This window comes from Sus scrofa, chromosome 13 (assembly GCF_000003025.6).
Source record: "Sus scrofa isolate TJ Tabasco breed Duroc chromosome 13, Sscrofa11.1, whole genome shotgun sequence".
Lineage (NCBI taxonomy): Eukaryota > Metazoa > Chordata > Mammalia > Artiodactyla > Suidae > Sus > Sus scrofa.
In genome coordinates, this window is record NC_010455.5 from 167085966 (window position 1) to 167101456 (window position 15491).

The window sequence follows — 15491 nt, forward strand, 5'->3', positions numbered from 1 at the left end:
CAACGAAGGATTATCCAAGCCCAAATATGTTAGTGCCTAGATTTAAAAAACTATAATTATATGTTCATATTATTAAGAAATTTGACCTATGTCCATTTATAATCACCAATTTTTGTAAATTACTGTTATCAGTTCAATGACATTGTCCAAAACAATATAGGGTAGGATTTGTGATATGAAAAAAAAATCAACTTCTGAACTGGAATTTTTAAGTAATTTTGATTTATGGGGTGCTTGAATTATTTTTTGCACAATTTAGAACTAATGGAAAATGCCATCCTGAATTTGTCTGTAGTCTGGGTAGTAGTTAGTAAATGTCTATGTCTGGCTATTTCCGTTTGTTAGAAAAGAATGCCGATGAAGTTAATAATGCTTTGCAGCAGCTTGGTTCTTAATTTGTTCTACAGTGGCAGAAATATTTGTTCCTAATCTGACCTGGCTTAAGTGCCATTGATCACAAGAGGCAGGGATCAAAAGAAGGTGAATAGATTCTTTTTTAACTATCATCACTTGTGTCAACAGTCTCAATGGCACCTCTGACTGCCAGCAGGTCAGCATCAGTGTCTTTATTCTGGAAGGACAGCTCATAAATTAAGCAGTTGACCTTTATGTCAGTCAATCAACACTGGGCCATCCAGGGCTGCCAAAACCATTAGCTTTGAGCAATGACCACTTCATCAAAGCACAAATGCAGTATTTATAAACTGTACATTGTTGTCTTTGCCAAAGTTTCAATGACGTTTTCTGTTTCTCAGTTTTTTCCCCCATTACTAGAAGGTAGGAAATGATTATCAACAGCCTAGGACATTTTTTGTGAAAAATTCAATGACTCAGAAGTTAGAGCATACAAAATAAAAATTCCAGGCAGCATGCCCATTTTACAACTTTCTGCATCAGAGAATTACAAAAAAAAAAAAAAAAAAAAAAAAATAAAATAAGAGCTGCAAAGAATTCAGTGACATTTCTTTTCATTCACTTATTGCATAGATGAAGAAACAAAGCTCCAAGATACTGAATACCTTCTATCAGCTCATACAGACAGGGGACTATCTTGAGTAACTCTAACTTCATATGACCCAATTAAATGGTGTCTTCCTTCTTTAATAAGGCCTAAGTAACTGAGACTGAGTTAGCCAATATTTTATTTACAACTAAAATATGCACAAAATGTTGCCATGTTTAAGATGCTCTCTCCAACCTTGGAAAATAAGAAGTAATGATAACCTGAAATAACATTAGTATTGACATAAATAAAAATCTTATGAATATGCTTGAAAAAGCTCACACATTTAACGTAATTGCTGCATACCTATAGAATACTTGGAGCATCTTAGAGACACAGAGACAAATCAGGCACAGATATAACCGTAAGGGAGTTTACAGACTACTGATAATATTAGGGAAGATGTTTGTGTAATCAGGGGTCTCATTAAGAAACAAAGGGTACCTCAAATTAGGACAACTTGAGAAGGGTTAATTTACAGATGAACTCAATCCAAAGGTTGGGGCAGTGTGCAAAGAAACAAAAAATGTAGTGCAAGAACAGCTGTCTAGGAGCAGGTACCAACCCTGTTGTGAAGGTAAGGGGGAGGGAGATGTCCCTTCTGCCTAGAAGTAAATCATTAGAGTTGGCTGCCTTAAGACCAGAAGTTTACTCTTAAGGGAGGAAACTAGAGAAATTAATAGGCTGAATTTACTGTTTGCTGTCTCTTCAATTTTGTCTGGGTTTTACTTTGGCTAACTGCAACTAGAAATCAAGCAGATTTAGAGTGGCAGAAGGAAGGTATTTTGCATGAATATCTTCCTTTTAATATGTCTTTAAGAAATTTTTTACATTAAAAATGAGTAGTAATTTTACATACTAGTTTGGTGAACACTGTGATTATACCATCCAGATTCTATCATAAAAGAATTAATAATTTATTCTGTACTCCTGTCTGTAGTCCTTAGGTCTCAGCTGCCTTTGGCAGCCATGTTACATAAAACTATGCTCCCATGTGGGGGCTCCATGGATTTATTTATTGGTGTAGGCCACTTTCCCCCAACTCTGGACAACTCTGAAGAGTTACCTATCTTCATCTTCTACATAGGATTGACTGAGATTTCCACTGAGACTATATCAGATTTCAACTTCTTCCTCTGACAAACCCTGCTTTCTTCATTCTCTTCACCGGTAAATCCTCTGCTTGGGAATTTCCATCTCAGAATCTGCTTCCTGGAAAGCACACAGGGACAACTGGTGTTAGTAGTCATCTGGTAGATTAGAGGTTTTGGAACTGCTTTCAGCTAGTAATAATCCCACCATTGGTAGTGTGTGGAGTATAAAAAACCCTGGGCAAAAGGTACCATTGTAGTTGTTAAAATGTTTACCTGGGATGGTACATTGGTAAAAGGGATTGCACTAGCCGGTTTGACATATCAGGTATGTTTGACGTATCAGGTATGTGAAAAGTAAAGAGTAAAATGTAGCAATAAGAACCTGTAATTGGGTGCCTATGCTAAACGTTACTGCTCTAAGAAGAGAAAAGGAAAGGTTCAAAGTAATCGATTGACAACTGAAAGCCAAGTGTGAACGTTGTTTTTTTGGTTGTTGTAGTTTGTTTTTATTAACACATAAAGAGTCAGAGAGATCTGGAAGTTAGGTCCGGAACTTATTTATGGGAGTAACAACTTCAAAGATGATTTAGCTCTCCACCTAACCAGGTCTGCTATGCTAAGGCTACGCCCCTGGCTAGGAAAGGACTTGATCTTGACACATGGGGTGGGGACATCTGGATTAATTGGACATTTAACTGTGAATCTCCAATTCTTGTGAACCCTCCAAGCTGAAGAAATTGCTCCCTCACTCTTTAGGTCTAGTAATCCTACCCTGATGGTGGACAGGCTTCCCTATGCAAATTAACATATACCCATACTCAAGTTCTGTCCCCAATTCCTTTCTTGGTCACTAGGATTAAGTCAGGACATAATTCAGTTGGAGACATGCAGGGCCTGATAAGTGAGGAAATGGACATTACCAATGGTGTTAAAGGGCTGTTCAATGTCAGTATTTGTGAGATGGTAACCTGAGGGTGTTTGATCAGTGAGCTGGGTTGTGGGAAGAAAATAGGCAAGAAGAATTACCATGTTGTCAAGGTTAATTGACTCTGATCATCAGGAGTATACAGTGGGTCTGTTGTTATTCAGTGGATGCAGAAAGTATGGTCCAGTCCTATACTTGGGGTGTCTTGATAGCACCTTGCCTGATTTTGATAGTGAATGGACAAATGCAACAACTTCTACTTAAAAAGGATATGATGACTAAGGGATCAAACTTCTAATGGATTAATGTATACATTATGCCCCTTAGACTAGCAAAAATGCTAACTGATGTTGAAGGGCATAGATAAAATGGCCAGTAGCAAAGGAAAGTAAAAGCAACATTTGTGGATCCTATAACCATCTCTGGCAGTGGTGTGTAGTTTTTCTCACATCCTCTTTATCTAAATTTCCCCAGGGGGAGAGGCTTACTAGATCCCTGAACTAACTGCTTCCTGAATTTATAAAAGAAGCAGTTATAAATGATGTAAGAAGCAGACATCTCCTAGTATTCCCTTTTAAGAATGAAGTTGCTGGGAGAACTGTTAGTACATAGCTAGTCTTAATCCATTGCCCTACTTTGAGATTGCCTCTGCTGAAGACAAGTGCCTTGCCCAAAATCATGTCTTCTTTCTGGGAAAATCCACAACTGAGGATTACCACAGGGCTATAAAGATATGTCTCTCTCTCTCTCAATGGCCATACCTGTGGCATATGGAAGTTCCTGGGATAGGAGTTAAATCAGAGCTGCAGCTGCTGGCCTGCACCACAGCTACAGCAATGACAATCCGAGGCGCATCTGCAACTTATACCACAGCTTAGCAAGGCCAGATCCTTTAACCCACTGAGCAAGGCCAGGGATCAAACCCTATCTTCATGGATACTAGTCAAGTTCTTAACCTGTTGAGCCACATTGGGAACTCCAAAGAGATAGCCCTCTTATCCCAATTCAGAATTCATATGAACGGTTATCCCAGTCTTAACTGGTTTGGATGACACCTCCATTGAAACAGCACCACTGCTCAATTTCTTTACCTAGTCTGCTTCATTTATTACCACAGGACTTAAATCCAGGAGCTCTCCCTAATAAAACTCTTGCACTCTGATATGCATCTCAGAATCCGTTCCCAAAGGAACTTAATCTGCAATGGCTGATGAGGTATATATTTGTACCATTGGGTGGAAATATCATTATATATTGGGCAGGTTTTTACCAAGTTGTACTAAAATGATTACTGATCTGCATTGCTTTAGAGTACTATACCATTTACACTTTTCATTTTACCACAATGAATACTTTTTTTAACATCTGAATATTTTATTACTTAAAAGAATTTTAAGGTAAGCAGACAAAAAACAAGGGAGAAGCACAAAACAATCACTAAAGTTTAAAAATATAAAAGTCAAAAAAGTGAAGAATTATAAATAATATTGATTAAAATTTTGTTGCATTTAAAATTTTTCTAGAGCTAAGAGTATTTTAACCTAATTGAATTTATAATCTTTCCAAATGTCTCCTGCTTTAAAATTTTTATATTTAAATGCACTTTCCTATTTAAGTACTGTATAGACTTTGCATCACTTTTTTCCTTTTTTTTTTTTTAAAGTTTCAGTGAAGTCTAGTTGATTTACAGTGCTGTGGTAATTTCTGCTGTACAGCTGTACAACAAAGTGATTCAGTTATACATGTACACACATCCATTCTCATTCAGGTTCTTTTCCCACATAGGTTATCAGAATATTGGGTAGAGTTCTCTGTGCTGTATAGCAGTTCCCCCTTGGCCAGTCATTGCATATAACTCAATGTGAATATGCCAATCCTAAGCCCCCAGTCCATCCTTCCCACCCGACCTGTCCCCTTTGGTAACCATAAGTTTTTCAATGCCTGAGTTGGTTTCTCTTCGGCAAATAAGTTCATTTGTATCCTTTTTTACATTCCATACATAAGCGATATCATATGATGTTTGTCTTTCACTGTCTAACTTCACTTATTATGATAATTTCTAGGTCCAAACATATTCCTGAAAATGTCAGTATTTCATTCTTTTTTATGGCTGAGTCATATTCCATTGTATAAATGTACCATATCTTCTTTATGCATTCCCCTGTTGATGGACATTTAGGTTGCTTACATGTCTTGGCTATTGTAAATAGTGTTGAACATTGGAGTCCATCTATCTTTCTCAGTTATTGTTTTCTCTAGACAGATGCCTAGGAGTGGGATTGCTGGTTCATATGGTAGTTCTATTTTTAACTTTTTAAGAAACTGCCACACTATTTTCCATACTGGTTGCACCAGTTTAGTCCCACCAACAGTGTAAGAGGGTCTTTTTTTCTCTGCACCCTCTCCAGCATTTACTGTTTGTAGACTTTTTGATGATGTCCATTCTGGGTGGTATAAGGTAATAGCTTATAGTAGCAGTGAATACTTAATTGAATTTTTTTTTGTTTTTTTTTCCTGGTTTACTTAATGGAGTAATTTTGAGTTTATAGTTTTTTATATTGTATACATGAAAATTTTTGCTCATATAAAAAAATAGAGAATTAAAAAATTAGGGATGTTTGTAAGAAGTACAGAATTACTTATAATCTATCTCTGTCAGCCTTTCTCACTTTGCAAGCAATTCTTCTATCAAAGAAACTCAGTTTTGAGTTGCTTTTATCAAAAAATCCTAACTGAATTTCAAGTGGAAGAGACAGTGTTGAACAGAAATGCTGTGGATGACATGGACAGAAAAATGGGAATAAAACAAGCTAACTAAATGTCCTATTTGGACTCTTTGTTAACTCTTTGGACTGGAGTTAACTTAGTGGAGAGTTAGCCAAATATTAAATATTTACCTCTTCCTAAATCTGTCTTATCTGTCCATTAATCTATAAATTCTCCATTTATGTTGATTTATTGTCAGTGTTTCCCACTAGACTGTAAGCTCCATGACATGTTGGTGACATTGTCGATCATGTTTATTGCCATACCTCAAATAACTTGCATAGTTCCTGGTACATGATAGCTGCTCAGTGAATGAAAGAAGAGTTTGTTTGTTTGTTTGTTTGTTTATTTATACCCGTGTGGCATATGGAAGTTACCAGGCTAGGGGTCTAATCAGAGCTGCAGCTGCTGGCCTGTGCCACAGACAGCAACTCGAGATCTGAGCCATTTCTGCAACCTACACCACCACTCATGGCAATGAAGGATCCTTAAGGCACTGATCGGGGCCAGGGATCAAACACGCATCCTCATGGATTATAGTCAGGTTTGTTACCACTGAGCCATAACAGGAACTCCATAAGAGTTGATTTATAAAGAGGGGGCGCTATTTCTATGATGCGGTTATATGTGAAAACAAGAGTTCTTTCATAATATGCCAGCAACAGAGACAGGAGAGCAGTTCATCTACTGAACTACATCAAAGGTTGTAAGGTAACTTACCTACATGGTTGTCTTATCACCACTTAGTCACTTAAGTTGATGCATCTTTTGCAATCAAATTAACTGGTAACTTCTGATATCAGTTTTTTTGGTGGCAATATCATTACTTCCTTTAAAACTTTTTTCTTCCTATGGCTTTAATGAAAGAAGTGTAAGCCAAGAATATTTGAGTATTTTGGTAAAGAACATTACGTTGCTGTTTCAGGAGAATGTAACATTGATTGTTAATATTCATGAAAAATGAATCATTTGTTTGCCCTCATTTCATGTACAGAATTCACCATGACATCAGTGGGAGCCTTTTATAACAATAAATCTGTGCCAAATAATAAATTACATTCCCTCGTATTAAATTAAAATGTGCACATTGGAGAGATTTAATTTTAAATTTTCATGACAGCTGGAAATGTGGACACTAAAAGCACTGAAATAAAGTGCAACTGCAAAGTAAAACCTCCAACCATGACTTTACTAAGATTTTGTTTCTTTTTTCTGTCTTTGTTATGTAGCAGATTGTTCATAAACTTTTAGCATGAGGTGTTACTGTCAGAGTGATGTTTTATGCTTTTTAAAAGGATTGTCATCTTGATAATGGGTATTTAAACTATTTTTTATAACTGAAACACATGCGAAAGAAAAGTAAGAAAAAAATCACATAAGAAAATAATGAAATTAAACATCCTAACACTCTGTAACAAGTGAATGTAACTCATAATTTCAGAACTGTTACATTTTTAGCAGTTATGTAAACTGACTTAATGCATTAATTTCTTAAATTCTGAGATACTATCATGTGCCTACCCCCAAATTTCCTGTGAACTTAACAGTTCTTAAAAAGGTTGGATAAAACCTTCATTTATTCTTTTATCTGTATCATAAAACATGAGCTAAAGATACAAAGTGGCATGTCTCTAGTCTTCTTATCAGTTTGAGGGTCTCTAAATAATCTTACTAGCACAGAACGCGTCATGAGAATAGTGTACTCTCATTTTAGACCTAATAAGAATGGAAAACATCAGGTGTTTCTCATGTCTATCCCTGGCCACTGCTGTAGGCATCATGGTGATTGATTTCATCCTGCAGTATTCAGTTTACAGGAAATCCATATAAATCAACAGGAATATGGAAATTCATACCTCCCAGGAGTAACAGATTAACTGATTCTAAATTAGAGGAAAAAAGAAAGGTCAATAAGAAAGCATCAATGAGAAACACAGGAAAAATACGCCAGACATTGAGTACTTTCTTTGGAGGTTAATAATATATATATATATATATATTAATATATATAAATAATATATATATTATTATATATATAATAATATATATAATAATATATATATATATTTTTTTCTGACTCAAAACGGCAAATCTGGGAGCTCATAGCCACAAATACCAATATTTGGGAACTGATAGGGTTACTTCTGCGAGGGCATCTTTGGCCTTTTTAGAATCAGATGTGAGAAAAGCCAAGGAAACTCTTTCCTGAAATATATGTATTCAGACAGTTTTTCATACATCTTCAGAGAGAATTCTGCTCTTGAAATTATATGCAAGGTTAGTCTGGCTTCCCATCAGGAAGAGAGCTTAGAGTAAAGAGGGGATCCAAGAATTCAAATGGAGGCTAGGCAGAAACTAATGGAACAGAGTTCTTATTTGCACTTCCATGTTGTCTACATTTTTTTTTCACTTTTTTCAGAGTATTCCCTAAAGATACAGTGTCACTAAATGATGATCCCTTTACCTTATGGTCACCCTGAGTAAGAATCTGAAGCAAAGCCTCATGAAGACTGTGAATCCAGCAAGAATTAGAAACATTCATTACTCTTGATCTCTTTTTTGATCTCCTGGGTTGGAGTGAGTACAATTAGGGATGAAAGGTTGAGAAGGATATATATATGTGAAAACCGATTTATACTTTTGTATGTACAAAGGAGCAGTTACTTTGTTGGCAGACCAGAATGGAAGCTGGCAAAATACCTCTGATTTATCCAAAATAAGTCATCTGAAGGAATAGGAGGAACTTTAAGAGAGCTGTTTATTGTTATTATTATTACTCTTTATGGCCACATCCATGGCATATGAAAGTTCCTGGGCCAGGGCTTGAATGCAAGCCACAGCTGTGACCTATGCTGCAGCTATGACAATTCTGGATCCTTTAACCCACTATGCCAGGCTGGGGATCAAACCCATGCCTCCACAGTGACATGAGGCACTGTAGTCTGATTCTTAACCTACCACATCACGGTGGGAATGCCCCAAAATTCTATTTTTAAAATTAGATACCACTAAAACCATTGTTCATACTGCATGGAAAGAAAACTGTTACTAGGCTATGTCACTGACTTGTGGATGTGTGTCAGAATTAATCATGTATCTTATTAGGTAATGCTGTTGAATTAATGGAATAAGAAAGAAATATAGCAGAGCCAGTCTAGGGCAGAGAAACAAGGGACAACAACTCTGACTTGTTTTTGAGTTAGGGCTTAGTGGTAGGCTCTCAAATGTACTGTAGATAAAAGACATAAAGGAGGTGGTACTGTCAGTCAGTCCAAATGAGACCTATTAAAAGTCTCTGAAAAAAAATTAATAGATACATATAACTTAAATATATATTAACTTCTCCACAAAATGATATACTTGCGTATCTTTTTTTAATTGAGGAATGCTCTAGGTGTTTATTTTACCTACATAATTTTTTTTTCTAATAAGCAGGGCCGCTCTATAAGTGAAAGTGCTGGATAACTGTCATAAATAAGATGTAGAATTAATGCATTTGAGCCTTGTTCATACATAAGGACTATTCTAGGTACTTTAAAAATGCCTTTATTTCTTCCAAACACCAGCAAGATTAGTGCTGTTGCTACTTTCTTTTTTCTTTTTCTTTTTCTTTTTTTTGCCTTTTCTAGGCTGCTCCCACGGCACATGGAGGTTCCCAGGCTAGGGGTCTAACTGGAGCTGCAGCCGCCGGCCTATACCAGAGCCACAGCAACGCCGGATCCTTAACCCGCTCAGCAAGGCCAGGGATCAAACCTGCAACCTCATGGTTCCTAGTCAGGTTCATTAACCTCTGCGCCATGACAGGAACTCCATTATTACTTTTTTTTTTTACATGAATGAATTGACGTACATAGATTTAAATGTTTTCCCAAAGCACAAATCTATGAAGTGTTAGAGGTAGGGTTGGAGCTTCCATCAGTTTGACTTCAAAGTCATTTGAAGTCCATTCTGTTAAGCCACTTTTCCTAGGTGCTTATGCATAAACCAGAGGTTGAAAAAAATCTTAAAATATTAGGTATTTTTTGGCATAAAGCTGAAATATAAAGCTTTTCGATATCAGAATAAAATCAGGTTGAAAAGAACAGGTTTCACAACAATGAATTTCTAGGTGCCAAAAAATATGCAAGTAGTAAAATTGGCTATTGATCCTAAACTGAGTTGAAGTGATGACTATAAAATATTTGCTTTTTAACAATTTATTTTTTGTATTAGTATTGGAAGTAGAGAATCTTCCTAGTAAAAATGTTTGCTTATGCACCTGGGCTCTAAATAAACAAAGAATTCTTATCTCTATAGCCTTCAGAACAAATAATTTTATCTGATGGTAAAAAGAACAGCTAAGTATATTATTAAAAATCTTAAGAGGAAAATAACTGTGTCTATGAATATTCTGAGAATGAAAAGATTGAAAATTTAAAGTCTTGATGCTCAATATCCACTGTTTGGGAAAGATATACTTTTTTCCCCAAAGTTGCAGATCAAGATTATTGGATATGACATTGACACTGATGGTATTCTTTGCTGAAAGAAATGAACCATCACAGGCCTTCAGGGGGGCCACAGTGGATTTAATGGGACATGTGAGCAAAGAACTTTCAGTCTTATTGTTATTCCTATCACTTTGGGCAGGGTCTTCTCCCTTTATATTCAGTCTGTTAATTAAAGTGGAAGAATCCTGAGGAGAAAAAAAGCCACCTGGAGGGACTGCTTACTCTCTGAAGCCTTAATAAATTGTTCATTAGCTTGTTCAACACATGCACACAAAAATCTTCAGCAGAGATATGTTTTCAACCTTTTGAAACACCTGTCTAACATAGTTTAAAGATTGTCAGGAGGAAAGAAGATCAGCTGATAGCAAAGACAAAGAATATCCAACGAACACATTTGTATTATCAGTTCATTTCAATCTAGGCCAAACTATAAAATAGGGTGATGAGAATGAAGTTGATCATGACAAGACTAGTGACCAGTGCTTTTCTTCTCCTCTGACAACTTGTGGATGCAGGATGGATTTTCCAGTCCCTAGAGGACAGGAAAGTGTAAACAGTACTTGGTATCAGCATCATGGGGTGCTGACATCACCAGAGCAAATTGTCTGAGTAAGCCAGAAAATTAGAATCCAAAACTTAATTTTCTAGCACATGGTCACACAAATAAAGAAATATGACACATCTCAAAAATGCTTGTGAAATACAGTATCCAGTATCCATTTTCTTTTGTATTCTGATTGAGTACATTCAAACACAACCTGTGCAGTTGTGTAAGTGAGGGTTGGGTCTTGGCCCTGAGGTTGTAGATTAAGAGGCATCCAATACTTTATTATAATAATTACAAGCTACAGTTATATGAAGGCAAAAACCAGTCCTCCTAACCTCAAGATAACAGACAAACAAGCTGTGTTTGAGCTGTCAGGTGATCCACCATCACTGTCAGCTCTACTCTTGACACTTCAGTTATGTCTATATTTTGAGAAAGGGCAAAGGACTGCTATTTCCAAAATGTGTTTCCTGGTCTGTATTTTCACTTTGTCATCAGTAATCTATATCAGTATCTAGGAGAGTTGTTTCTCTATGTTTAGGGAAGAAAAGAAATTCCAAAATATAATCAATTAATTTCAACATTTATTCTGATTTTACTTGGTAATCATTATAGTCTCTAAGAGGCACTCTTTTTTCAAAGAATAGGTGATTCATTTCATAAAACTAATTTGTGGTGACATTTTCAACATTACTGCTGTACACTTCAGCCTTTTGGGCTCATCTGTAGTTATTTTAGTGTTTTCATGTAGATAACCCATAGAAGCAGCAAATGTCTACAGTACCTATGTTTTATATTTGATTTTTTGTTTCTAATGTTAAATACCTGGAAATTAGTAAAATCTGTATTTGTATGTCAATGTAATATTTCTCCTGTTAAAGCTTTGTTTTTAACAAAATAAAATCAACCAAAACATGTAAAATAGTTATATATACATTTAGTATTTAGTTTCTAAATAATTTTGATAATATTGCTAAGCTATAAAAGTGACATGGAACAGGTAAATTACATGCAAGACATGCAGATATCTTCTCCCACCCCCTCCATGAGCTGATCTCTCAGTTCTGGGGACTTCTACAGCTGCTTCCTGTTATGGGAGGAGTGGGATAGAGAGGGTCCATAAGTGTCTGTGAACATGAGTATCTTTGGCTGTATAGATTTATTTCATTATCTCCCTCATGCTGGCATCTGCTGTTATTTCTTCATTCTCATCTGGTAGCTAGTCTAAAGGACATCCCTTACCAAATACCCTGATCCTACTGCAGTACTAACAGAAAGTTCATTAACTCCCTTCCTAGAATGAGGTGGGAAAAGTCTTGTGTCCATCAATAAGATGTGGTGGGAAGAATTCAGGTGCTCTCCCATTCACTCAAGGACCACAGGACACTTACTGGAGCTCCTCCTCCACTTTGTTGCCCTTGGCAGTCAATGCAGCTTTTACTCCTTTACTGCTCCCATCTCTAGGCGATGTGGAAACTTCTGCCAGGCTTCTCTGCTCTCAGGTCCCAGAGGGGAAGTTCTACAAAAGTTTTCTGCATACTTTAATTCCCTAAAAAAGTTATGTAAGTTTCTCTCTAGGTGAGGTGTTTGGATGAAAGTCCCTTGGCAACTAACTAACTGTCCTGCGTTTCCTTTCTTTGGAAATACAGAATGTTGGTATTTCTTCCGTGGTGCAAAATACATACATACATGCATACATATATAAATGCATAAATACATTTTTAAAATGCTTTGTGAGTATTCTTTCAAATGTTATACTTTGACCCAGTCTATCAGATTTCTCTGTCATCAAAATTTTCCCTTGAGACAACATTGATTAACTGCTCTAGGGCGTTGGGAGCTTTTTAGTAAAAATGTCAGGGGTGACGATGTTGTAGATAAGTATTTTACATTGTCTTATCATAAAGACAGAGAAAAGGGGAGAGAGACAATATTCAGACTGAACTTTTGTTTTTTAGGGTATGTTTCTGCAATATATCCTCCAAACTGGGTGATCTAATAGAATACATCAAAACACTTTATTGGTCTTATCATCCAACACCTATTACTTTTTGTATAAGGAAAAGAAGCACAGAGAAATTAAATAATGTTTCCAAAGTTACACAGCTCCTCCTGTTAAGAACTCATGCTAGAATCTAGCTTTCCACTTCTTTGTTTCTAGCATTGGCAAACTCCCACCCATTTAGAGTTTTGGATAATCGTGTGTGTTCTGGACTAGCCTTCCCCCAGTTTCCCCAACTATACCTACATTTCTTTTCTAGTTTATTCTCTGCTCCCACTTAGTTAATGTATACATAGTCGCATGTTCCCTTTTTTATCACAGAATTAAAGCCTGGGGAATTGAGCCCTTACTTCATAGGCACTGGTAATAGTAGTAAATACTAGGAAGAAGCATTCAAGGATGGGAAATGACCCCCTGTGTCTTTTAGAGGTTGATTTAATGTAGCAAATACAGTATGTTTCATCATAATGGTGGCTGAATTGACTATTAAAAGATTTTATAGACATATAAAAATTGTGATATGATGTAATAGACTTTGAAACAATCACATAATTTCAAGCTGTTAATAAAAACATTATATTCATTCTATAAAAGTAATCATTAAAATCTGAAATATGAGTAAAATATTTAACTTTTTTTTTTTCCTTTTTAGGTCCGCACCTGGGACATATGGAAGTTCTCAGGCTAGGGGTTCATTTGGAGCTACACCTGCTGGCCTATTGCACACCCACATCTATGCCAAATCCAAGCCCCATCTGTGACCTACACCACAGCTCACAGCAATGACAGATCCTTAACCCACTAGCAAGGCTGGGGATTGAAACTGCATCTTCATGTATACTAGCTGGGTTTGTTACCACTGAGACACAATAGGAACTCCTTAAAATATTTAATTTTTACAGTCGTAGATCCTACAGGCTTATAGAATTTTTCACTTTTATAGTGGAGAATTAGAGAATTTAAAATGGTAGGTCCTCAGAGGAATGAACATTTTCAGTATATTCAAAAAAGATGAAGCAATTTGGAATACTGAACTGAAATATTTTCAGGAGTTTCTGCTATGGCTCAGTGGGTTAAGAAGTCAACTAGTGTCCATGAGGATGTGGGTTTGATCCCTGGCCTTGCTCAGTGGGTTAAGTCCAGGGTTGATGTTAAGCTGTGGTATAGGCCAGTAGTTGCAGCTCCCATTCTACCCCTAGCCTGTGAATTTTCATATGCTGCAGTTGTGGCTTTAAAAAGACAAAAAAAAAAAAAAAGAAAAAAAGAAAAATATTTTAAAATTCCTTTTGAAAATCATAACAAAATATTTCCGTGATTTGCTACCTAAAGAACATTTGAAAACTTTCTTTTTTATGATTTTTATTTTTTCCTTTGTAGTTGGTTTACAGTGTCCTGTCAGTTTTCTACTGTACAGCAAAGCAATCCAGTCACACATACATATGTACATTCTTTTTCTCACATTATCCTCCCTCATGCTCCATCATAAGTGATTACAGTTCCCAGTGCTATACAGCAGGATCTCATTGCTTATCCACTCCAAATGCAATAGTTTGCATCTATTAACCCAGATTCCCAGTCCATCCCACTCTCTCCCTCTCCTTCCCCCTCCCCCTTGGCAACCACATGTCTGTTCTCCAAATCCATGAGTTTCTTTTCTGTGGAAGGGTTTATTTGTACCATATATTAGATTCCAGATGTAAGTGATATCATATGGTATTTGTCTTTCTCTTTCTGACTTACTTCACTTAGTATGAGTCTCTAGTTCCATCCATGTTGCTGAAAATGGCATTATTTCATTCTTTTTTATGGCTGGGTAGTATTCCATTATGTATATACCACATCTTCTTAATCCATTTCTCTGTCAAAGGACATTTAGTTTGTTTCCATGTCTTGGCTATTGTGAATAGTGCTGCAATGAACATATGGGTGCATGTATCTTTTTCAAGTCAAGCTTTGCCTGGATACATGCCCAAGAGTGGGATTGCTGGGTCATGTGGTAGTTCTATATTTAGTTTTCTGAGGCACTTTCATACTGTTTTCCATAGTGGTTGTACCAGTTTACATTCCCACCAACAGTGTAGGAGGGTTCCCTTTTCTCCACACCATCTCCAGCACTTGTTATTTGTGGACTTATTATTGATGGCCATTCTGACCGGTGTGAGGTGGTCTCTCATAGTAGTTTTGATTTGCATTTCTCTAATAATCAGAAATGTTAAGCATTATTTTATGTGCTTGTTGGCCATCTGTATATCTTTTTTGGAGAAATGTCTATTCAGATCTTTTGCCCATTTTTCAATTGGGTTGTTGGTTTTTTTTGCTGTTGAGTTTTATAAGTTGCTTGTCTGTTTTAGAGATTAAGCCCTTATCAGTTGCATGGTTTGAAACTATTTTCTCCCATTCCATAGGTTGTCTTTTTTTTTTTTTTTTTTTTTTTCTGGTTTTCTTTGCTGTGCAAAAGCTTGTCAGTTTGATTAGGTACCATTGGTTTATTTTTGCTTTTATTTCTATTGCCTTGGGAGACTGACCTAAGAAAACATCTGTGAGGTTGATGTCAGATAATGTTTTGCCTCTGTTCTCTTCTAGGAGTTTGATGATGTCTTGTCTTACATTTAAGTCTAAGCCATTTAGAGTTTATTTTTGTGCGTGGTGTGAGGGTGTGTTCCA